This window comes from Helianthus annuus, chromosome 13 (genome assembly GCF_002127325.2).
Source record: "Helianthus annuus cultivar XRQ/B chromosome 13, HanXRQr2.0-SUNRISE, whole genome shotgun sequence".
NCBI lineage: Eukaryota > Viridiplantae > Streptophyta > Magnoliopsida > Asterales > Asteraceae > Helianthus > Helianthus annuus.
The window spans coordinates 115433164-115460091 of NC_035445.2; the positions used below are offsets into that span (position 1 = coordinate 115433164).

Sequence of the window (26928 nt, forward strand, 5' to 3'; positions counted from 1 at the left end):
TACAACGCCGAACTCATTTTATGTTAATTTATCAATCCTCGCGCGATGCGGCGGGGGTGGCGATTTACAATAGGATACTCGTTTATCGTTAGTTTATCAATCGTCTCATAATATATTATATAGTACTTAAGTTAGTTTTCTTATTTGAGATATGTTGTCACTCGTTTTTTTTTTTAGTTTATCAATTATCTCACGATATATTGTATAGTACATCTATCACTTTTTTTTCTTAACATCAGTGTGGTCTATCTATGAGATGAACTTTACATATGATCTTAATTAAATAATAATTTAACCTTGAACGCACGATTAACAAAATATTAGTCATAATTTAACATAAAAAATTGTGTATCAACTACTTGCATTGCGTGTGTAGACTAATTTCTCATAGTATTGCATGGATTTGTTGGATTACATTATTGACACTGGAGCCAAATATTTTTGTTTGTTCACCTACTCATTACAACATTGGTCTACTTATTTGACAATCATACCCTCACAATGCACTTTGAGATTGTTCGTGATTCTAGCTTACACTCAGTTTTTGTTACAGCAAATTATAAATTAATTTAAGAGAAGCTTTTTGCACAATTTGTAAATGTTAATATTCTTGAGAATATTAGTTTTTCAAATACGATTTTTAAAGAATTGATTAACACGATTTAAATTTGTTAAATGAATTGTGAGATTACCATCATGTCTAGTGTTTGGTTTTTTAATAGTTTTGTTTTTTTAATAAATGTAACAATTTGAAGAGCTAACACATGTCACAAGCCAACTAATAGAGTTGGGGACTTTTGACCCAATCTAAAAAAAGGGGCCAGAAGCAACCCAAAGTGTATTCAGACTAAGCCATATTTCATATGTTTTAACTTTTTATATAAAAATTAAATTACTATTGTAACGATATTCTAATCATGTGGTCTCATGACAACCTTTCGACATCACCAGCAACAGAGTAAGGAACCCTTCCTTCTCTTTGCAATATAACAAGAAAATCAACCAATAACATGTGGATAATTTTAATACATTGTCTGAAGTGATTATTGATGAAAAACAAGCTCATTCATGTGTCACTACTGAAACCATTTACAACCAATCAAATCATTTTATGAATTAAAATACAAATGCAATTTATATAAAATCTTTGGCAATATACATTGTCACACTAATGTATAATCAAAGGATCCGCTGAGAACTTCATGCTTGTCAACTGTTGGTTACCAGTGACCAAGAAGTCAACATCGTTTTTTGTTCCAACAAACAGCCCATTCTCAATGAAAATAAAACAATGCCTGTACCTGATGCATAACCTTTTGTACCTTTGATAAAATCCATCATTCATCAAGCAAATCAAGATTTCACAATAGTGACTTCCCATCAAAGAACTTGTTGAGGCTCACATCCTCACTCATTCCCTATCATATAGAACAAAATACAATGTGGTAAACTTATCCCGAACATTTAAACAACTTTCAACCTACAACATTCACAATGCATGAATGGTTCACATCCTCACTCATTCCCTAATAGGTTTTGGGTCAACTAACAAGACTCGTTTAGATAAAAGGGTTGGGTTTGGGTTGATTCTTATTAAAAATAGGTCGGGTTCAGTTGACCAGTATTAAAAAAGGGTTGACCCATCAACCCGTTTAAGTATTTATAAAAAGACAGAAACAAATAATCTGCAATGGTACTGCAAAATTTAATGATAATATAGACTCCTAGAGCTTTGTCAAATATCCAATTGCTTCAAGATGAAGTTACTAAAGAAAAAAAAGGTTTTCTTCTCCAACGTGAAATAAACTTAAACCGAATATTACTTGAGAAAAATATAAATTCACAAAAGCATCAATATAAACAAGTAGAGGTGCCAACTGCCAACTTTGATCCATTTATAATATATTAATATTATTACTTAAACTATAATCTTAAACCTTCAAACATATTGTTATATTAATTTGTATGGTCAAATGGGTCAAGTAGGGTTGGTTAACGTTAACCTCTTTCAACCCAGTTTTTTTTCTTTAGATAAAGCCATTTTATAGGTTGTATTCTCCCGGCCTTCTTTGACCCATTTCCTTTTCGCTATAACTTTTATTTGCCAATTTGACCCGTTAAATTCTGGATAACTTACGCTAATAAATAACGCAATTTATGCATCAAGAAAGCAATGCAAGATTTAGATAGAAGCAAACCAGCAACTACAAGCTTCTTGGGCTCCAACGGTCATAATATCCTGTTCTGAACTGATCTAATAATATAAAATATATAGAATATTTGTAAAATTTGCATATAAGGTTGCCAAATGTACCTTCTTTTACTTCATAGGTTTCTTTTTTTTTTATCGTACACATGTTTCTGCCTTGATTATCCTCTTCGATCCTTAAAAACACCTAAAACAGTTGATGTTCCATGTTCCATAAGGTTCTTATTGGAGTTATTTGCCCACATGTAATTTGCAAAAACATCTTCAAGGGCACGAATTGCCAAACTGTAGTTCTCTTGAGTAAACGATCCTTCTTCACCCAACTTAATTACTTTTTGACATAAATAACTGGTATGAGGCATCTTTGAACCCGACGTTGCAGCAACTCACGTCCATCTTATCCATAATAAGAATGCCAAAAGCAAGAGCCTTCCATCTGGATTTTTAACCAAAAATAAAAAACGGAAACAGTGTTATACCACAGCTAACCAACAAACCAGTTATGGATTTTTAAGAAAATAAAGTACAGTTCCAAAAAAATTAAAATACATCTGGCTGGAAATATGCATGGAAAATGACTACAAACTCACAATCGGTCACATATTGAAATCTTCATGAAGAGCACCAGCTTTGTGTCCTTTTTTGTTGTTTCTGGTTTCATATTTGACATTCACTACTCTTTAGGGATCTTTTTACACTCCAATTCCACCAATGTCTGCAAATAATTACTGAATTCATTCGCAATTCGTAAACATTACTTATCCTTTGACTATTTGAGATATCAAATGTAGAGGGGGTAAGGGGTACCATTCGTATAAAGATTAATTAGATTATGTTCATTATCATCAATCATACTTCACTGTAACTCAACAAATAAAAAATAACCAACGGAAAATCAATCATATATTGTAGCTATAGAAGTATGATAGAAGTCAGAAAATGAAGTATATCTTCTTAACGAACAGTATCAGAAGAAAAAAAAATATGTCGCTAAACTGATTTACCAGCATACGCAGTCAAAAGAAATGGTAACACAGCCATATCAAATACCTTGAACACAATTACAGTAATGTCATAACTAAAATAAAACATAGCAAAGTTGTAAAACCAAAACAAACAAGAATAGTGACTCACAGCTTGTCCTCAAGCTCTGAAAGCGGTGTCATCTGCTCCTTCAAACCCTTCCTCTTACGAATCTGTGTCACGAGTGTACTCTCCTGTGACCCGGCTTCCAACGGGTCAAATGACATCATGCCCCAATGATCAAACACACATTGCGGGAAAGCTTGACCAGAAGTAGACGCCCTCAATGCGCGCCTGAAAACCCAAATGACTCAACCACAGGCAAGTAAGCCTTGATGCTGTACAACGGTGTGCCCGGCCTCTGCATTTCCTCAAAAAGTGCCCACGTCTCTGGTTCAGCACGCTGTAGATTCCACCAAGAGCGTGTTCTGGCGCCTGAATCTTAACCAAATACACCGGCTCGAGCAGTCGGGGTTTGGCGGTCAGCTGCGACGCGTAGATGACACGCCTAGCGGTTGGGATCACTTGACCGCCGCCACGGTGAATGGCGTCAGCATGGAGAATTTCATGGCTAGAATCGGGTGTGTGTCGACTTCCTAAACACAACCACATCATAAGTTCATCAAAATTTAAATACAACCGAGAACAAACATTAACATAATAACAAAATTCGCCATGAAAACACAGAAAATGACAAGTTTTTAACAAAATAAAAAATGTTAAAGTGGCCTAAACCCTAGCTTCGTCAGATAAATAACACAAAGTTAAGGATCAAGACTTAATTGATATTGATTTACTAAGAAAATCAAATATAGGTATAGACTTTTACCTGATTCACCAGACAAGAAAAATGAAAAGTCGGTTTCACGGCCGGAACCCTAATAGCTGCCATCACCGTTCTCTCTCTCCTCTTGTAGCTCCTCTTTTCTCTCTCTAACTCCATAGATCTCTTTCTATCTCTCTCTCTCTCTTCTAAGTTCTGAAGAAAGAAATGGGATGATCAACGATAAACCAACAAAAGAGAAACTGAAGCATAAGATCACCATTAGTTGAAATCACCACAGTCTTCACCAGATGCGACGGCTAGGGATCCATCTTCAACCATCTTAGAGAAGGTGTCCAGATCCTTGGGAACAATAGCTTACGGTGAATAGATCCAGATCCAGATCTAAAATCTTAATCTTTGAGTAAGAAAGAGAGAGAGAGAACGAAAAGGAAAGTGCGGTCAGATCCATCTTTGATTTGTGTTTTCTCTCCTCTGATTATCTTTCACAATGCACAAGGTTTTCAAAATGAATGTTCTAGATTATATTATAATCCATGTATAAAAATGAACGGTAGAGATTGTGATCCGTGTGAAGTGTTTTATTGTACTTAAAAGGCTTGAGTTAAGTAAGGGTATAAGCGGAAACTATTGTTTTATGGTGCTTAAAAGACTTGTACATCATACTTTAAGAGTGTTTTAAGGAAATTTAAATGACTTTAAGAAGTCCTTTGGATATGCTTATTAATATAGTATATATATATATATATATATATATATATATATATATATATATGGTGGATTCTCGAGTGAACACTAACGTGTTTGTAAACTGAGTGAACAAATATTGACCATTGATTACATCATCAAATCATAAAATACACCAGTGTATTTTCATCATCAAATCCTTGTCATTGATTTACATTTTCATATTGAAAATCAAGATCTAGGATTAGTTCACATAGAGAAGAGCGGATGGGGCTTTTTTGTCCTTTCATATTTCTTTTTTTAAACGTGTGTCACATCACCTTTCTATTTTTGGTGTTTAATAAATACGCGGCGTTTTATTGTTTTAAGATCAGGATCATAGTAAATACTTTGGTGTTTTAAGTAAGTTTGGCGTTTTTATTGTTTTTAAATCACGATGTATGCCTATAATGTAAAAAAAGTCAGTAATTTTCTTGATGTTTATTTTTTTCTATCAAGTAGGATATAGGCCTATAATGTGACGGGCAATTATAGCGTTTTGAAAAGATAAATAAATTCAATTTTCCATGTAGTGGCTTTTAATATAATAAATGTTTGGCAATAATGTTATCGTCTCTTCATTTACTGTTTTGCAATTATTGTTTCGTTCAATTTCATTTGTCAATTAGTGTTGCTGCCCATGGCTTTATAGCCCAGTGGCATCTTGGGGGTGTGATAAGACTTTGGACCAATAGGTCCTGGGTTCGATTCTCACAAAGGTACCCATATTTATAGGGTTTCCTCCTGAATTGGTGTATAGGCATTATGCCTAGTGAAGATGGATATGATCGGGTGGTTCCGCTGGTGGCACGATGATACCCCAGTGGTCCGTCAGTGATCCAAATTTGCCGTTCAAAAAAAATAGTGTTGCTTTTTCCAGTAATACTTTATTTGGCGTTTTATATAGTAACATCGTGCTTTGCTAGCATCCGTTCTCACAGTTTTCACACTATCAGGCGTTTTGGTGTTTGTAGTTTTTTGCGTTTTATGCTTAATTTTTTTTATTAGTAGAGAATTAGATAATAAACAACAGAGAATTAGATAACAAACAATAGAAAATGAAAAAAAAATTAAAAATTATAATCTAATTTTTCATCCAAATCTTCACTGTCATCAGCCTCTTCTACTTTAACCTTTTTGGCATTTTGAACCTGTTTTTAAATACCTTATGTAGATCCTTATTTTCCTACATAACGTCCGTCTTTAGAAGATGCTTATTTTTTGTGGCATCCTTTATTGTGGTTTGATATATACTTGTTTGGTGACATGTTAAAGATCAACGCCTGCTCGAATGTATTGATCCCTTCATGCCATCAATATATCCATCAAGAACAAAGTGACATGATGGCATATCAGTGTCATCAGTCTCTTTTTCATGAATATTTGTCCATCTGATTCAGCAAAAACTTATAGAGATACCCACCTCAGAGAAGAATCCATTCAGTGAAAGTTCATTCAGAACAATACTCAATATAGAAGAAACGAGGTTCCGCATTTGTGGCTTTTTTAACTATATTCTTGGCGTTTTAAAGTGAATGGTTTCAAGGAAACATGACGTTGTTTTTGGTTTGTGATCAGTTGATTGTGCAGAGACGTCTCTCTTATAGGATGTTTTTGGCGTGTAGTTTAGGCAGGATTTTATTTATAATAAATGATATTAATAAAGTAGCCGTCTTTTCAGTTACTGTGTGTATTTTTACTGTTTTTGTTCAGCTTTTTATGAGTTTTTAGGGTTATAGACGTTCCATCTTCCAAGGTTGGCGTTTTTTAATGGCTTTAAGTAGTTTTTGGTGTTTTTTTCCATTTTTAACTTTTTATAATATTTCTCCAAATTACTTTTATTATAGTTGGGAGTTTTTGGCATTTTACTGCATTATGGCGTTTCACAATCATTATGACTTTTTGGCGTTTTATCAATATAATATATTTTTTATTCTAAGTTGAAAAATACATAACAAACAACAGAAAAAGAAAATTAAAAAAATAAAAATAGAAACAATTCATCTTCCAATCTTCACTGTCATCAGTCTCTTTCTTCTTTGAAACATGTTCACTGGCCGTTTGGCTTTGTCATGCTTATGTTTTTGTGGCCGTTTGAAAAGACAAAATGACATGAGTTTTTTGTTTGGATATGTATCTTCAAACCACTCATCAGTGTCATTCGTCTCTTCATGCCATTATAATATTCATCAATAACAAAACAAAAAAAAATGACATAAGTCTGACACCAGCATCTTTTTGTTTATGATTTGTCCATCTCATGCAGCAAAATGTTATTTGTTTCACAGTACCTCAGGGAAGAATGCATTCTCCGAAACTTCACGTAGAATAATATTGAATATACAAGAAACGATATTTACAATTTTTGGCGTTTTACTGAGGAAATATTGTATCAGAAAGAAACGTCGATTTTTTGGAATCTTTGATGTTTGAGTGTTTTGGTGTTTTCTAAGATGATTGGTATGTAGTAAAATATGGCGTTTTTTGAGTAGGTGTGTTTGATGTTTTGGGGATTTTGGCGTTTGTAAGATGAATGGTATATAGTAAAAATATGGCGTTTCAGGTTCGGGGGTTGTGTTTTTATGTCTGGGATGTTTTGTTTATATAGGGATGTGTTTTGGCCCGTAATGGAGTTTTATTCATTAGTTTGGCGTTTTGGAATAGAAGTGTAAAGACCCCTTTACCCTTAATGAAGCGCGTATACTTAATAGAATTCGTGTTATTTACGAAAACGCCACCCCGCCAATCTAGTCCATAGATTGTTTTGATCGGACGACCTATAAGCGTTCTCACCGTTCTCACACTTTCCACTGTTTTCTCTAAATTATGGCCCTATATATATACATGAACACATAGGCACACATAATACCTGGATGCCATCTCGAAAATCCCCTTAACCCGCCATGTCTTAAGACGACCAATCAACACACACACGCACCCGCGCGCACACACACATATATATACACATAGGAACACATAATACTTAGGATCTCATTTTGAAAATACCCTTAACCCGCCAAGTTTTCACACGACCAATCAGCACACACACACACACACATATATATATATATTCTTTCTAAAAATAATTTATATTTATATCATCAAAAACCATTTCAAAACCATGGAAATGGACACGAACAAGTTATTATATTATTTTGAAAATAGATATATGTTGTTTGAAACAGGAATAATACCCGGAAAATAATATATGATATTTATAATTATATATTTTCCTTCGACACGAACAGTATCATGTACATGAATATAAGTACACATATCCACCAAGATACACACCATGTAGACATACACATTCCATAACATCTTAGACATAATATGTTTCAATGTTGTGTGCCTAATATATATATACACACACATGCATGCATGCATGCATACATACATACATACATACATACATACATACATACATACATACATACATACATACATACATACATACATACATACATACATACATACATACATACATACATACATACATACATACATACATACATACATACATACATACATACATACATACATACATACATACATACATACATACATACATACATACATACATACATACATACATACATACATACATACATACATACATACATACATACATACATACATACATACATACATACATACATACATACATACATACATACATACATACATACATACATACATACATACATACATACATACATACATACATACATACATACATACATACATACATACATACATACATACATACATACATACATACATACATACATACATACATACATACATACATACATACATACATACATACATACATACATACATACATACATACATACATACATACATACATACATACATACATACATACATACATACATACATACATACATACATACATACATACATACATACATACATACATACATACATACATACATACAACATACATACATACATACATACATACATACATGCAAGCCAAGTAAGCCATGCAAGCCATAATTGTCCATACTTAGTCAAAACACCCATTTTTACCAAGTATAAATTATATATTTATCTGCTTGTTGTCAAATACCATTTATTTGATGACTTTTATACCGCACGATAAAACGATCAATTGTTCATTTTTCCACGAAGACATATTCCAATAATTATATATAATAAGCTTCGAAAATATATATTTTCTATTAAAATATTCATATGTATAATTATATATAATTTCACTAAGAATCTCTAAGACTTGGGTGCTTATGTTTAAATTATATTTTCATAAAGAAGATACTATAGTTTTGATACTAAAATATATATTTATATATAATGTAAAACCCATAATTTATTCAAAACCATATCTTCATAAATTTTTTTCCAAGTATTGGGTTTATTACTTGCAAAATAGACTTGAGGTGTTAGTCCATTAGATAACGCAAAGCCTTTAAACATCTTGGGAGGAGTGGACTAGGGTTTAAATCACACAGATAACAGATAACATGAGTAAAGAAATTCGCCATTCAAAAAAAAATAATGTCATGTCAAATAAAGTTGTCTTAACATATACATATAAAAAAGAAAGTGTTAACCCCGTATTTTGGAAATAAACTTATTAAGAAAATACCAAGCTAGATACTTTCTTATAAAAACTAACTGCAAAAAAATATCCATGAAGTTTCTCTTTAGCCCCTAGTTCAACAACTTCTAGGTCTCTGGCTGATGTATTGTAAAATACATCCAATATTCGCGTATAGTTTGTATATATTTCGCTTAGTTTAATCCAGTTTTTAGTTAGAATTCGTTACTTTTGTTAATTTGTGTGTTTTCAGGTCATTGGTGTTGAAAGTCGAAGAAAAGGTTGATTAATTTGCTGATTATGAAGCAGAAATAAAAGCCGAATCGTCACGTAGCTGGACGAAATGAAAATCGAAGAAATCTTGAAAAAACAAGCTTGGCGCTACGCGGCGGCTCAAGAGTTTTTCCCTAGACAAGTGCGATGATGAAAATAATATAAACTGGAATTTGAAGCTTCGGGCTATGCGAGCATGATTATGGTTCCTCGTCGCATAGCGTGATGGGGATGAATGTCGGCAAAGATCTGCTGTTCAAACAAGGTTTAACTATAAATGATCATTAACTTCAAACAGCAAGGAATTTACGAATCAGCAACTTTCTAGGCGAATTTTGGACATTCTTTGAAGCGTTTTCGAGATCTTGAAGCTGCTGATTGAAGTATTGAAGCTTAGGAAGTCATCCGGATCGTTGTTCTGCTATTTGGGTGTCTTTATTCTTCGTTTCTCACTTTAATTATGTTTCTCGTGATTGAAAATACTTTGTTTATAACTTGTTCCATGACTTTGATTGGCTAAATTCATTATACTACCTAGATTGGATGAATGGTTATGTAAAGTTTTGATTTTATAATGGATGATTAGTTATTTATGGATTGTTTGTGAAAGTAGTCGACTCGATTATTGTTTAGATGTATATGCATGCTTAAAAGTGTTTGAATATTGTTTGTTGTTTCTTTTGATTCTTGGTGATGGTCTATATCATATAATATAGTCGTGCTAGGTTATAAGTTTTGGTGAGTGTCTATATCACGGAATAAATTTATAATCTTTAGAGGTAATTGCGTGATACACCTTAGAAGTAATATTCGGTAATCAAATTAATTTAAGTGTTATACTAATTCTCAATAGCTGAGAGGTGCGAGGTTATTGTTAGGTCTAAGTTATTAAATTGCTAGGTAGGAGCTTCGAGAGGAGTCTGAACTAGTTTACCTTTTGACCGTTGTCTAACAAGTCTAATCAATAACCCGAGACTATCCTAGGTTTATGTCCTGAAAGGGAGTGAATCAAATTAGGGTACTTTCGTAAACCACTTAGATGTCTTGAGAGATAGTCTAACCAACCGATGTTCGTAACAGGCTCTAGGGTGCCATAAGTGTCTTCCTGAGAAGGGTTGGGGGTCTTGTTCGGTATCTCAAAAGGTTTAGTATTAGAAGATCCCGGTTCCATAATAACTAATATCTTAATAGTATCATTACTGATGCAAACCAGGATTCCAGTCTAGGTAGTTGTCTTCACCAACCATCTGAGTAAAACCCAAGTTAATTCGCGTTCGTTAATTTAGTTAATTTAATTTAATTTCAAAATTAGGATCTTTTGAAACCCCCTCCCCCCAACATAAAAACAGTTAGTGTCGAGTTAGTGTCAGTCTAGATAGAGTCGTTAACGTAATTAAATAGAGTCTCGTGGGTTCGATATCCGAACATACTTAACTTTACTAGAGTCGATCGGTTCACTTTTCGATTAGTAGTTTAGTCGAGATTAGAGAGTCTAGAGTATTACTTTTATGTCTAGATTAGATAATTTTAGTTGATTTTATTAAACTACTTTTAGCAGTGGACTAGGGTTTAAATCACACAGAAAACATGAGTAAAGAAATTCGCTATTCAAAACAAATAATGTCATGTCAAATAAAGTTGTTAAAAAAGAAAGTGTTAAACTCGTATTTTGGAAATAAACTTATTAAGGAAATACCAAGCTAGATACTTTCTTATAAAAATTAACTGCAAAAAATATCCATGAAGTTTCTCTTTAGCCCCTAGTTCAACAACTTCTAGGTCTCTGGCACAATGGGATTGATCTAGACGACTCATCAAACGTAACTCCGTAAAGAAAAGAAAAGAAATGACTCAACGCACTTCCTTGGTAAAGCCATGTGTACCCTTCCTCGTGGATGAACGCGTGTTTCAGCCATGTCATATATACTATATACTGCTAATTATCTTGATATATTCATTAATGATCCTCTTCCCTCGAGGCTATCACAAATCACTATATGCAAATCCTTCTTCTCATTATACTTTTTTCAATAATCTTTGTTAAATTCGTAACGCCTACATGAGTACTATAGTCAAAATGCAGGGAAAGTAGCAGGGACAGATTTATGAAGGGTGGGAGAGGTGCATAGGCTACCCCTAAAATTTCTTGTAAAAGTGTAAAATTAGTGCAAAGTTTTTATTTTCTTCATAGTTTTATGTATCGGATACCGATCAGACAATATAATGATACCCCAGATTCAGGTTTGGTGTTTGCCATGGAAAAGGAATAACAAAGAAGAAAGATGAAGTCGGTTAAGTTTCTGTGTTAGCGTAGAAGTGAAATAAAAAAAAAGTTGCAAGTTTCATACTACAAGGAAGAACGGTTTTTTCGGAAGTACATCTGAAAGTCAAAATTTAATTTTATTTACCTTTTAATTCCAAAAAAAATACATTTTAATATAACCTGTTAGGTGGGCTGGGCTATTAAGGGATTTAGGTTGTGTGTAAATATTGACAAGCGGTCTCATTATATTAAACAACTAGTAAACTTTCTATGCGTTGTAGCGAACTTTAGCCGATAGTCTTCTTCTCTGACGTGCAATCTTCATCCTTTGCGTAATCGATCCGCCCTTTACGTAAAAATTAAAAATAAACCTAGCCCAATCTAAAACCTAAAATCTTATTGCCAATATTGATTCATAAAGCCTAGCCCAAATGTGAAATGTTCAATATTGATTCATTAACCTAAATACTAATAACATTAAAAAACTAGTTTACAAAATTTAATTTGTAGTTTAAGGGCCCAGGGCACTTGAATTTTCAAGATCGGCCCTGTCCTTTAATGTAGGTAAAGGGAAAATTCTCAGTTATATCATATCGGTAAAAAAATAGGGTACCCCTAGATATTTCTTCTAGATCCGTCACTAGAAAGTAGTAAAATTGAAATGCCATTCTTTAACCAATTCAAACAAAAAAAAGATAATATATTATATATTCAATCTTATATAGTAAACATAACATTTATATGTAATATATAGTTTTATATAAGAATTTAATATATCATGTTTTTTGAAGTTTTTATTATTTAGTTATTATTTTTCATAGAGAGAGGGGCATATTAATCCGTTGTGACGTTTATGATATATGGATGTTGTGAAGTAATTGTGACACCCGACTATGTTTAATACTAATGAGACATGTGTTTTAATGAATAAAAGTGTTATTTTGATTAATTTGGTGTTAATTAACGCCTTTTGTTGTTCTAACAAGTTTAAATTTAATATGTGGTTATGTTGGTAAATCTAATAAAAAACTTATCGCGTAACGAATAAACTGCGAAACGAGCGTTGGTGACAATCGGTCAAGGTTAAAATCCTAAATTTTTCCCCTATGATTGAAATAATATTTCTAAATATATATATGAGTGAAAAATTAAATCAAAATGCCTAAAAACCCTAGGTTGTGGTTTTGATCGTGCACCGTTCGATACCGCCTGTATCATATATAATTAAACATTCTTATTAACCAAGACATATTATGTCACACCCCGCCGAAGGCAAAGCCGGGGCGTGAGATGAATGGTTTCAACGCATCTGGTTTGCAAACATCTAGTAATTATGTAGGTCCCTTAATCCTATGGATCTTTCACAAAATTGTATATCTAACCTAGATTGCAGAATCCTCTAGATCAGATTTGTGCACAGAAAATAGTAGAAAATAGAATTCACTATTAAACGGTCTTCTATTGATTATCCAAACTAGAAGTTTTACAATCAATTCAAGACTCACAACCTCACAGCCACTCTCTGTGATCTTGCTTCAAACCCTAATTCGAAATTATACTCTCTCTCTAGACTTTCTCTCTCTAAAATTCTCTAACAACTAAAACCCTAATCACAAAACATGTTTATATACCACATGTCTATGAACTGGACTTCCAACTGGGCTAGGCCATTCTTCAAGCCCATTACAACAAATAACTCACTAACCATTATGCTAAGCCCATTACAAAATATCCAAAGACTAAATAATCAAACTATTAAGCTGTTGTCACAGAATATGCACCAACAAATTATTTAAATATTTATAACGACGCCAAAGTATTTAGATTGTTACAAACCATAGTTGATGGAATCTTACACCCACCTTGCTCCCGACTAGAATTTCATGGTTTCAACGCTTGTTTATCTTGCTTAACTTGATGTAATCTTACACCCACCTTGCTCCTAACTCGTAGTTGTGCGTTTGTGCTTTGGTTGATTTCCGCAAGAAATGAGGAATAAAATCTCCATAAAATTTTGCCCTAAAGGTCCTAAGTGACCTACAAAGTGTTCGGAACCATCCAAACTTTAAACCTTCAATATGAAAGACTTGTGCTTTGGTGAATGTGTGAACCATGGAAGCTTTTGCTCTCCAACCTTGTTCCACTACCTCACTTGTTTGATTATTAGCTTAGTTTCATACCACTAAATGTTAAAACAATTTCCAAACAAGGGGACAAGGTTAGATCATGTCCCCAAACACTCTCCATGTATTGGGATGCACGCATCTAGCTAGCTCACTTGGTTGTTTTAGATTTAGTAGATTATGTATTTTCATTTTTTTTTGTCTATATTCATGACCAACTGGTGATTCTGTGCTTTGGTGAATCATATAATGAGCTTTAATGATGGAAATCATCCTACCTTCTTGCATGACCATTCTCATGGTACCCTTACTTTATATTTTATTATAACATATAAATTATCTTTTAAATTCCAAATCTAATCCAATAAATCGAACCCGCAACTCACACACCTCCGTTTCCCTCTTAGGGTAACTTCGGTATCCAAAAACTCAAGACTCGTCAAACTTACTTTCGTGGACTCGCTATGCAAACCGTGAGTATACATGGCCCTCTTTTCATTTTCACACTTTTGGGTGCAATATATATTACCATATTAAAACTCATACAAACACATATATACAAATACATTATTCATACAAATGAATCCAATATACATGATATATACGTTTATACGATAGGAATGCATGCATCCTAGAAGCCATTCTTGCACTATACTTTGTCATTAACTTTGTACAAGCTTACCTTAACATGTATAGCGCTATAGGAGTAGCACACCACCCTTGTTAGGTCTATGTTAAGTAATCATACAAATGGTCTTGTCATTGCGACGACAAGATTACGCTACTGGAATCTTTGGGTTGACACATATGTGATGCATGCAAGTTCATGATATGTTATGCCTTAGTATACGTTTTTTCCATGTGGATCTCGTTAAAATTCTTTTATGCATATGCTAGTACACTAAACTTATATGCACACCAATGCTTTTGTGTTGACATGTTACTTTAATATATATATTGCAGGAGCTTGATGTTGATGCGTTGAAAAGAAATCTAGTAGGAAGGACTAGAAACACACTTAGTTAAATTTATGTTTTGTTGTTTAATTTGTTACATTCCAAATGTTGTATTTCCTTTGAAACAATGTATCACTTTTATCATGAAATGAAAAATCGTTATTTAAAATACTTGTCACAATTAGTCGTTATGAAGTCTCTTGTAATCTCGTTTTCTTCTCGCTCTGATGTTTCCGCCATCGGTTGGGGTGTGATAAATTGGTATCGGAGCCACACTTGAACATTCTCGAGTTTATGTTTAAAATACTTGAATTCTCCCTACTTTACTTCTTATCTTATCTTTGGTCTCAAAATATATAAGTCTTCCCTAGTACTAACCATAACACACACACAAGAATACGACGACACTCTTATACCATAAACGAGACGATCTCACCAAAATTGGCATGAAAACCCCCTTTTGGTGAAATCCCTCAATTCTCTCGTTATCAACTTTTCATGAAATTATACCATCAAGTTAGGAGTGATTTCTACACCTTAGATTGAGAAATTTCCCATTCCCGTTCTAGTGGACCCTCACCAACGAGTCAGAATTTGTTCCTCATCTTGTTTGGTGAGTACTAACCACACTTAGGGTACGACGTTGTCAAGTTAGGGGTGAAACCTGCATCTTGATAACTAGTCCCATTCCTCGATTTTATGTGTTGGAAGTTAAAATCTAAATTGATCAAATTTTTATAACTTTCAAACTGTTGTCGGTCGATAGTTGATTGAGAGTTGGTCATATGTGTGTCGTTTATTTCTGTTGACTATGTTCCAAGTGGTTGTTCTCATTACGCGTTAAGCTTTCTTGTGTGTGAAGATGCGACATTCAAACCAGCTAAACACTTAGAGAACGTGTTAGATGACAAGTTGTGGAATGAAGACACGACATGGACGCAATCAACGAATCAAGATAATCGATTCATAGCTGACCACTCATCAACACCACAAGGATCTAAAATTTGAAGATCAACGTCTCATGACATCGTGAAGATACACTCCCTGTTCGTGACATGTAAAGACTTTAAAGATCCAATGACATCGTGAAGAATGAACCTCACGAGCAGCATCCAAGGGGGAGTTTGTTGATACACTTTGTGGATGTAGCTCGGTTCGGTTCAACTCGGTTAGTTTCGGCTCAACACCGTTGTCAGGACATTCTTTCGTCGTACGCCCCAGAGATCGTCACGCGAAGCACGAATAGCCGCAAACCGTCATCAACGAGACATCACCATGACATCATCATGATGATGTTAAGCTGATGTCATGTGATAACTTTTCAATGCATGGATTCATGTATATAAGTAAATTTGGTTTAAACATTCACTTTTAATATTACTACAAGACTCCATGTTATGTTGGACGAAGACTTTATGTTGCACAAAGACTGAAGGTCCTACGAAGAGTCCCTATCCAATGAACCCTCAAGTGGACGAAGACTATTCATGTCACGAACACTCTTTGACGAAGACACATGTGCCGAACACTCCATTGTTCGTCCATCTCATGTTTACCTACGAAGTCTCCTAGATGTTGACGAAGACTGCTTGCCGGCGAAGACTCAATGAGTCAACGAAGACTTCTTCCTTGGAACGAAGACTCTTCACAACGAAGACTTCACCTCAGCGAAGACTTGACATCGGCGAACACTTCATAGTTCGTCCAAGTCCCCTGCTTGACGAAGAGTCCAGGCCATGAAGAGTGAGTCTTTGTAGGCTTCCCTTATGGTTCGTTGACCCTGTCTAATGTTCGTAGATGTGTTGTTTCAGTTTGCCTATATAATCAGAACTTAGAGACACAGACAAAGGGTGACCAGAGCAAACACAGAGAAGAAGATAGTGTGAGAAATAGGAGAGTTTAGTGAGAGAAAACTTTGATGTTGTTTATCTTGTAAAACTCTTCTGATATTTATAATACTAGTGTGCTTTAACCGTTGAATCTGTGTGTATTCTTGTTCTTTGCTCAGTTTAACTTACCGGTTGGATTCTGCACAACCGGTTTTGTTTGTTCGATAACAAGGATAAGCTTGCTAGATCCTCCGCTAGTGGACCTATAGATAGTTGTGATGAAAATGATGCTAGTGTCATTGTTTCTGTTACTGGGGTGAAGCTTATTAAGAAGGAGGTTTTGGAAGCTTCTGATGGGGCAGGTGATGCTCCTGGTGAAAAAATATCTGCTGTGCTATTCTGAAGAAGTTGGATGAGACTAAGAGGGGTGTTCCAGAGAAAGTTGTCTCAGTTTCAAGAGGTGCGAAGGCACCGAAGCTTGTTTTGAAGAAGAAAGTTAAAGGGCGTTCTTCTAAGCCTGGTTCCTGAGGGAGGTGTTTAGGGTGAGACAGAGAAAGAATTTGTTTCGTCTGTGGTTGTTAAAGAGGTAGAGAAGGAGAAGATAGTTTCTAAGGATGGGGAGAAGGAAAAGGTAGAATGTAACGTGGCTGTGAAGGAGAAGGTGGAGGATGACAAGGGGAAGGGGCATGTTAAGGCTGATTTACCTGTTTTTGTGCCTTAATGGAAGGTTCGCACTTCTGACACTACCAAGAGTAGTGATGTTTGTCATGATATGTTGAAGAATATGGCTACTCCTGCCGAGAAAAAGGCCTTGTCAAATTTGTCTGATGAAGATGTTGCCTACAGGATTATTACCCAAGCTGCTCGTCTGTTCACTTCCCTTCCTGATAGCATTGAGCATTAGGCTGCCTCTGTTAGTATAAACGATGAGCTTGCTGCCTCCTTGCAGAAGAAGGAGGAGGAGTTGAAAACTTCCCAAGAAGACCTGGCAGCCTTTCAGGTTAAGGTAACTGATCTTGAAGGTCAATTGCTATCTTCGCAGGCCAAGATATAGACCATCAAACGAGGAAGGTTGAGTTCTATGTTGAGCAGTTATCTGACTTTAACAACTAGCTTGCCAAGCAAAGGGCCGCGTTTGGGATTGAAAGGGCCAAGTATTGGCAGGAGCGAGTTGCCGATGAAGCAGTTACGGAAGAGCTGAGGCAACAAGTGAAACAGTTGAAGGAGGACAGGAAATGGTTGATTGGATATTGCATTCGCCGTTTTGTGACTTACCTCCTTCATAGTCAAGAGTTTATTCTCCATCTTGCAGGTATATATTCTAAGGCAATGGCTCATGGCCATCATACGGGTCTTATTGTTTGAGATAGATGAACACGTCTTCATCATAAGATAATGTTAAAGTTGACATTCACAACCTATACATACATTGAAGGATAACGAATTCGATTGTAAACAAAAAGGTATATGATCGATTACGAAGGTTTTGATTCAATGAAGTCGAATGATAACGGATTCGAGCGTAACGAATTCGAATAATAATGAATTGGAAATTTGAGATGAACAACATAGATCGATTCAATGATGGAATTTGCATAGAAATAAGGTTTTGATCAGACTAGACTAGAAGATGAAGTACATGAAATTAGGGTTACCTGAGGGAGAGATGAGCATGATTTTGATCGAATGAGCACGGGTGGTTAATTAAAAATCTAATATCTGAAAGGCGCTAATGCGAGAAAATTCGCCATATCTGACTTCTATGTTGAGCAGTTATCTGACTTTAACAACCAGCTTGCCAAGTAAAGGGCTGCGCTTGGGATTGAAAGGGCCAAGTATTGGCAGGAGCGAGTTGCCAATGAAGCAGTTACGGAAGAGCTGAGGCAACAAGTGAAACAATTGAAGGAGGACAGGAAATGGTTGATTGGATATTGCATTCGCCGTTTTGTGACTTACCTCCTTCATAGTCAAGAGTTTAATCTCCATCTTGCAGGTAGATATTCTAAGGCAATGGCTCATGGCCATCATACGGGTCTTATTGTTTGAGATAGATGAACACGTCTTCTGCATAAGATAATGTTAAAGTTGACATTCACAACCTATACATACATCGAAGGATAACGAATTCGATTGTAAACAAAAAGGTATATGATCGATTACGAAGGTTTTGATTCAATGAAGTCGAATGATAACGGATTCGAGCGTAACCAATTCGAATAATAATGAATTGGAAATTTGAGATGAACAACATAGATCAATTCAATGATGGAATTTGCATAGAAAGAAGGTTTTGATCAGACTAGACTAGAAGATGAAGTACATGAAATTAGGGTTACCTGAGGGAGAGATGAGCAGGATTTTGATTGAATGAGCATGGGTGGTTAATTTGGGGGAGAGAGGTTAATTAAAAACCTAATATCTGAAAGGCGCGAATGCGAGAAAATTCGCCCGCTGGTTTGGATTTTTATGGTCACAAATTTATCCCAATTTCATGTTTGCTACCGCTTTTGTGGTCACAATTTATTGGATTTAAATTTTCTAGCCCGTCGCGTAGCTTTTAGTGAGAAATAAGTTGCTAAATTTGCTAGCATTGTTTCGGGTAGCAAATTTTAGTGGCAATTGCCTGATTTTCTAATTGTTAATAAACGTCCGTCCATTGAAAATTTCACAGATCTTAGTCTTTTCCTAGTAGTGATATGGGAGACTTTGGTATCTTTTAGTCACGAGTATCAATGTTCCACCACCTTTTGATTTTCATCATGGTTACATCAGAACTCAGTAGCTCGAAAACAAAAGATGGAACTATTAATCACCTCCTTATCGGTTTACGTTATACATATTTTGCGTGGCAAGTGTACACTCGACATAATACAAATTTAAGCTTCAATTAATTTATAATACCATCCACATGTTATATAATAATTTCATTATTCAAGCATAAAAATGTCTATATCTTATGATAGTTGAGTTTTAGGAAAAGGCATCTAGTTTCAGGGGTTATAATGAAAAATTCAAATTAGGGTTCAGCTTGCGTCCTCGTCTACATATACGATGTTTGACTTTCATGGATGCCGCAGCCTGCTCTAATACAGTAACTTTAGGGCAAGATGAGATATCCGATTCAGTGTCCATGTAAGTCATTTTCCGATTGTTATCTAACTATACATCATGTACTATAGTTAGATAACAATCGGAAAATGACTTACATGGACACTGAATCGGATATCTCATCTTGCCCTAAAGTTACTTTATTAGAGCAGGCTGTGGCGTCCATGAAAGTCAAACATCGTATATGTAGACGAGAACGCAGGCTGAACCCTAATTTGAATTTTTCATTATAACCCCTGAAACTAGATGCCTTTACCTAAAACTCAACTATCATAAGATATAGACATTTTTTATGCTTGAATAATGAAATTATTATATAACATGTGGATTGTATTATAAATAAATTGAAGCTTAAATTTGTATTATGTCGAGTGTACACTCGCCACCCAAAATTTGCATAACGTAAACCGATAAGGAGGTGATTAATAGTTCCATCTTTTGTTTTCGAGCTACTAAGTTCTGATGCAACCATGAAGAAAATCAAAAGGTGGTGGAACATTGATACTCGTGACTAAAAGATACGAAAGTCTCCCATATCACTACTCGGGAAAGACTAAGATCTGTGAAATTTTCAATGGACGGACGTTTATTAACAACTAGAAAATCAGGCAATTGCCACTAAAATATGCTACCGGAAACAATGGTAGCAAATTTAGCAACTTATTTGTCACTAAAAGCTACACGACGGGCAAGAAAATTTAAACCCAATAAATTGTGACCATAAAAGCGGTAGCAAACATGAAATTGGGATAAATTTGTGACCATAAAAATTCAAACCAGCGGGCCAATTTTCTCCTATTCGTGCCTTTCAGATATTAGGTTTTTTATTAACCTCTCTCCCCCAAATTAACCTCCCGTGCTCATTTGATCAAAATCCTGCTCATCTCTCCCTCAGGTAACCCTAATTTCATATACTTCATCTTCTAGTCCGATCAAAACCTTATTTCTATGCAGATTCCATCATTGAATCGATCTATGTTGTTCATCTCAAATTTCCAATTCATTATTATTCGAATTCGTGACGCTCGCATCCGTTATCATTCAACTTCATTGAACCAAAACCTTCAGAATCGGTTATATACCTTTTGTTTATAATCGAGTTTGTTGTCCTTCCATGTATGTATAGGTTATGAATGTCAGTTTTAATATTATCTTATGCAGAAGGCGTGTTCATCTATCTCAAACAATAAGACCCATATGATGGCCATGAGCCATTGCCTTAGAATATATACCTGCCAGATGGAGATTAAACTCTTAACTATGAAGGAGGTAGTCAGAAACGGCGAATGCCAGATCCAATCAACCATTTCATGTCCTCCTTCAACTGTTTCACTTGTTGCCTCAGCTCTTTCGTAACTACTTCATCGGCAACTCGCTCCTGCCTATACTTGGCCCTTTCAATCCCAAACGCGGCCCTTTCCTTGGCAAGCTGGTTGTTAAAGTCAGACAACTGCCCAACATAGACCTCTAACCTTCCACATTTCATCGTCTATCTTGGCCTGCGAAGATAGAAATTGACCTTCAAGATTAGTTACCTTAACCTGAAAGGCTGCCAGGTCTTCTTGGGAAGTTTTCAACTCCTCCTCCTTCTTCTTCTTCTGCAAGGAGGCAACAAGCTCATCGTTTTTACTAACAGAGGCAGCCCAACACTCAATGCTACCAGGAAGGGAAGTGACTAGATGAGCAGCTTGGGTAATAATCATGTAGGCAACATATTCATCAAACAACTTTGACAAGTCTTTTTTTCTCGGCAGGAGTAGCCGTATTCCGCAACCTATTATGACAGACATCACTACTCTTGGTAGTGTCTGAAGTGAGAAACTTCCATTGAGGCACAAAAACAGGTAAATCAGCCTTAACAGGCCCCTTCCCCTTGCCAACCTCCACCTTCTCCTTCACAACTATCTCCATCTTACCTTCTACCTTCTCCTTCTCCCCATCCTTAGCAACTATCTTCTCCTTCTCTACCTCTTTAACAACCACTGACGAAAGAGATTCTTTCTTTGCCTCACCATAAACACCTCCCTCAAGGGAAGCAGGCATAGAAGAACCCCCTTTAACTTTCTTCTTAAAAACAAGCTTCGGTGCCTTCGCACCACTAGAACACTCCTCTTAGTCTCCTTCAGCTTCTTTAGAACAATATATATCTTCAGACCGGGAGCGTCACCTGCCCCACCAGAAGCTTCCGGATCCTCCTCTTAATAATCTTCACCCAGTAATAGAAGCAATAACACTAGCAGCATCTTCATCCCCAGAAGACTAGAAGACTGGGGAGCAACATTAGGAGAAGAAACTCTCCTGGTAGACCGGTGAATAGGAACAAGTTGCTTCTTGGCAGAGGAGCTATCCACAATAGGCTGAATCGGGACACTTTCCAAATCCCCAGCAGTTCTAACATGCTCAGTACGACGAACTATAGAGGGACCACCCTCAAGAATCTCCTTTTGCTCAATCTCCACACCAAACGGATCGTTCAACAAAATGTAGTCCAAAGCACTCCATTCTACAAAACAAACAAGCACAACATGAGTGTTTTGCATATATATAAAAATAGGATGAACACAAAAATACATACCCTTCTGATCAACAAAAAAGACCGGTTCAAAACAAGAATTAACCTAATCTTGACTAATACCCAACACAACAAGAAGCTCCTTTGGATAAGCCCTTAACTTGATACGATAAGCACGAAGCCTAAGGAGAAACTCTCGTTCAAGTTCATGAACTTTCGGTTCCTTTTCATTCAAAACCTCAGAAAAAAATTTATGAGGAACAATAGTGAAATGAAGCAATCAATCGGAAATAAAAAAGAACTGATTTTTCCAAGCATAAGTATGACCAACAATGGCGGAAAGAAGGGGAGCCTCACACTGAGTTTTCTCGATAGTATACCAATCGCCATTTCGGGCAAGCCGGAAGAAACGACGAAACAAAAATAGGGATGGTTCATAACTCAGTGCATGGCAAAGGATTTCAAAATGCATTACACGAGCGACACCAACAAGGGCTAACTGACCCAAAGAAAGACGATAATACTTCAACACTTCAAGGAAAAAGTTTGTAAAAGTGTATCGCAAGTTCGGTTGATCAAGAATCCGGGTATAAAACACAAGAAAACCCTGTGGACATTGATTTGCAGCTCATTCCCCAGGAACCTGAGTCTCAAGGGAAGGATCAACACCATGATCCAAACAAAACTTATTAATCTCCGGCTCCATAAGTTTGGAAAACTGGACAAACATATCATTCTTATTTGATGCCATGATAAAAGTAAAGAAAAAAGAAGATGACTCACCTAGTTTATAAGAGAAAACCACCGGAGAAACCGTCGGATAAAAGAGAGAATGCAAAGCAAAAAGGAGAAGTTGAAGAACAATGTGGGCGGTTAGAGAAAGTAATAAAGTTTAAAATTTCAAATCCCAAAAAATCGGACATGTGGAGGGGCAGGATGTAACTGCTACAGCTGGCAGCCTAGGGTACTCGAAGGCCACCGTGCAGCACTGTCACATCAGTCACTTCCGGCCGCCTAAACATGCAAATGGGCTTTAATTGTAAAAGACACATGACAAAATAGTAAGGGAACTTAGAATAAAAGGTCAAGGCTTGACCAATACCTTCTGACGAGAAGCCCATGGTCAAAAAATAAAAAGACAAATGCTTCTAGTGCACCAGTTCGATAAAATACAACCCTTTTCTCCCTATAGAAACCACTCACATTTTATCTAGCACACCACAGAAGCATGACTAAAGGCAACTAAAGACTTTTTAAAGAGAAAGGCAAGATCAAGAAACAAAAACCCCTAGACTTAGAGTCATAAGCACTGATATTTACAATACCGATACTCATGACTGATACTCATGACTGGGCTGATGATGGGTACTCGGAGATCCCAGTCAGCAAAGTCAAAGTTAACAACAATCGCAAGAATATAAGAAAGAATGCTAAACATAAACTAAAAGAAAGAAGCTGAAAGTCAGGAGCTGGGAGCTCCCTACTAGAAGCTGATACACCAACAGCTGATGGCAGGAAGCTAAGGTAACTGTGCAATATTGGAACTTGAACTAAACAGGTCAAACTGATTAGACCTCTCTCTACAACACATAAAGGTGTCCCCGAGACACACAAACCTAAAACATACCTAAAGAGGCAAGGCTAACCCTGAAAGCAACATCAGGGAATGATAAGCTTACTAAGTCTGGAAGGTACAAGTTGGCATGAGGCTCCCTTGGGCAGAGCAATCTGCCTATAAAAGGAGGGTCTTGTTCCAGCCCAAAGTAAGTCTACCTCTCTCACTCTCACTCTAAAACTCTTATCCTTTCATTTCTCTTAGACTCTTAAGATCATCCTACTGATTCTCACGCCGGAGTCCAAACGCGGGAGGCCACCTCTCGCGTTAAGACTAACGGTGTTCTTTGATCGCAGATTCCGACCAAGGAGCTACCTTTTGGAGTTGATCCTGGACCATCCCCCTGCCATAGTGGACTTTACTATAAGCAAGGAATGGATTTAGTTTATGATCAATGCGAAAAGGATTATCATATTATCATTTTTTCCCAGAGAACAACAAACTTCATTTCCAGATTACATGAAAATTATTAATGCTTTGTTTCTCCTTAAAAATAGTCAAATAGTCAACATGTCATCAGGGAGTGTTTCGGGTTCACGGGTGAGCAAAATTTTCATAACCGAATTAATTCTCTCACAATCCTTGCAGCAGAACCACTCCCCTTTTGGCAATGCCTGTAAGTTGTGGATAACAATATTATCATCAAGTGAAAATCAAAAGAAAAGGAAATGCAACAAAAAAGTAGATATTATATACACACACACATACATACCTTTAAATCAGCCATATTGTGTTCTCTCAAGAGAGCTAATATGACAATCCTTTTCGCATTGATCACAAACTATATCTGTCCGATCATTGAAGACACATTTGGTAAAATCATGGCATCTGCATACATCAAAACGTTTTGATCAACATTCACCATCCAAATCACAAGCATCTAGTGCGATCTGGAGGGTGAAAAGACAAGGATACCCTTGAAGATTGATGGATTTGTATCTATCTTAAAGGAACAGGGAAAATTAGGGAAGTGAAGTTCACACCTTGTGAGGGGATTCACAAGCCAGAACTCACAGGTTATGCTCCGGAAGAAGATCAATTAACCGCATGTTAGACCAACACATGTACTGACTGTAGAATTGGGAAGGATGGTTTTGAATTTTCTTCCCTCGAAGTCTTCTAAATAGCAATTATTGTTAGCACTAGTAGAGAAACATACTGACATGGGTCGTCTAGAACCCATAAACTTGTTTAAGTGAGCAAATGCGAGTGACCTCCAAGATTTGCAAACCCCGCTGAATGCCAAGAAATCAAGGGGTCCAAGATCCATCATAATTGGCAAGAGCAGGTCATGGTCAAGATTTGACCATGATGATAAACCATTGTTGTCAGAACTCTTCAAACTCTTGCTGCTAGATGCACCATCGTTCTGGTTTATATTCATATTCATTGTCTTAGCTGTTCCTACACTTGCAAAGTAAATCACATTAAATCATTGAAAAAAAAAGATTTCATCAATTGTGATTGCATGGCCTCAAAACAGTAAAAAGGTTTTCAGGCTAACAGAATATTTGCATGGACTCAAAAAAATTCTAAAGCATGGTTTGAATGCTTTGGGAAACCAGTCAAAAGGCTGGGGTATACTAATTGGTAAACTAATACTACATTATACAAACACTCCATTTTGATTGTTTATCTAGATGATATTATTCTAACAACATTGAAAATTTGAGATGGGATTGATATGAGTGACAGAAGTTATGCACTCACTAACAAAAAAGGCAAAGAAACACTTCCATAAAAATAATGTGAACACCTGCTGGATTATTGCCAGGTATCCACTAATAGAAATGGCATCCTCCTAAACATTTTCCACCTTGAAGATTTTTAAAATTGTATATGTATGGTTATAATTAGTGTCTTTGGTTAGCTCATAAATTTATGTTTGCAGATATGAACTGATGGTTTGGAAAATTGTCTAAATCTGTAAAGTGAAATAAAAAGGTAGCAACTAGTTAAGAGTATCTATTTTCATACATATTTTTCCCTGTAAGAAGAAAGCTAAGGCTGTAACTAGTTTAAAGCTTCCTAAATCCATGAATAGATGTTTCCCTAGAACAAAATTGTGAATCAACAAAAAAAGAAGCATTTTTTTTTCAGTTTTCAATGTATCCATAACACAAAGAACTTCTAATCACCCCTTACCAGAAAAAACGACAATATAAACCCCCTTCTCAATGAATGTTAGCAGCGCATTACCGTCTGTGAAAATAATTACAGTTTTTCATGCAAGAATGCAATTGTTTATGGTTGCAAAAATGGCTAGGCGCTAGTCGAGCGGTAGGGATACGCGATTAATAGTGATTATCAACTGGAATTTTACGTAATTTTTCAAACTGATATATATACACACAAAACTTAATATATAATTTTTAAACCTATTAATCAGATTGGATTAATAAGTATACAATACCAACTGATAGCAAAACTATTGGTAGGGTTTGAGGAGGGTGAGATGTAGGCAAATCTTCCTCTATCCCTAGGTATCCTATACGTAGTAATAGAGAGGCTGCTTTATGAAAGACCCCCCCCCCCCAATAACAAATAGTAGAACACAATCACATGCATGGCCACCAAAGTTAAAGGAAATCTAGGCCTCTACGACACAACTAAGACCCAAATGTACCACTTGTTAATAGTCCTTAACTTTAATCTTACGTCTCCACAGACCCTTATCCTGGACCATGTACTCGTAGAGGTGTAACTCTAGCAAACCCAAATCTACCACTTGTTAATAGTCCTTAACTTTAATCTTACGTCTCCACAGACCATTGAAGATTTTGACCAAGTTTGACAGTCTTTGACCAATTACCGATTTTAGGGGTTGACTAGTTGAAATTGTATGAATAACCTAGTAATTAGCGATTAATCGCCCCCTAGAGCCGATTTTAACAACATCATAATTGTTAAAAGTGTTAACTT

General features: G+C 35.9%; 1 pseudogene; it reads right to left on the reverse strand.

Annotated features, from left to right (window-relative positions):
- Window positions 1-998: 998 nt before the first annotated feature.
- On the reverse strand, window positions 999-4337 carry LOC110944124 (annotated as a pseudogene).
- Window positions 4338-26928: the final 22591 nt, after the last annotated feature.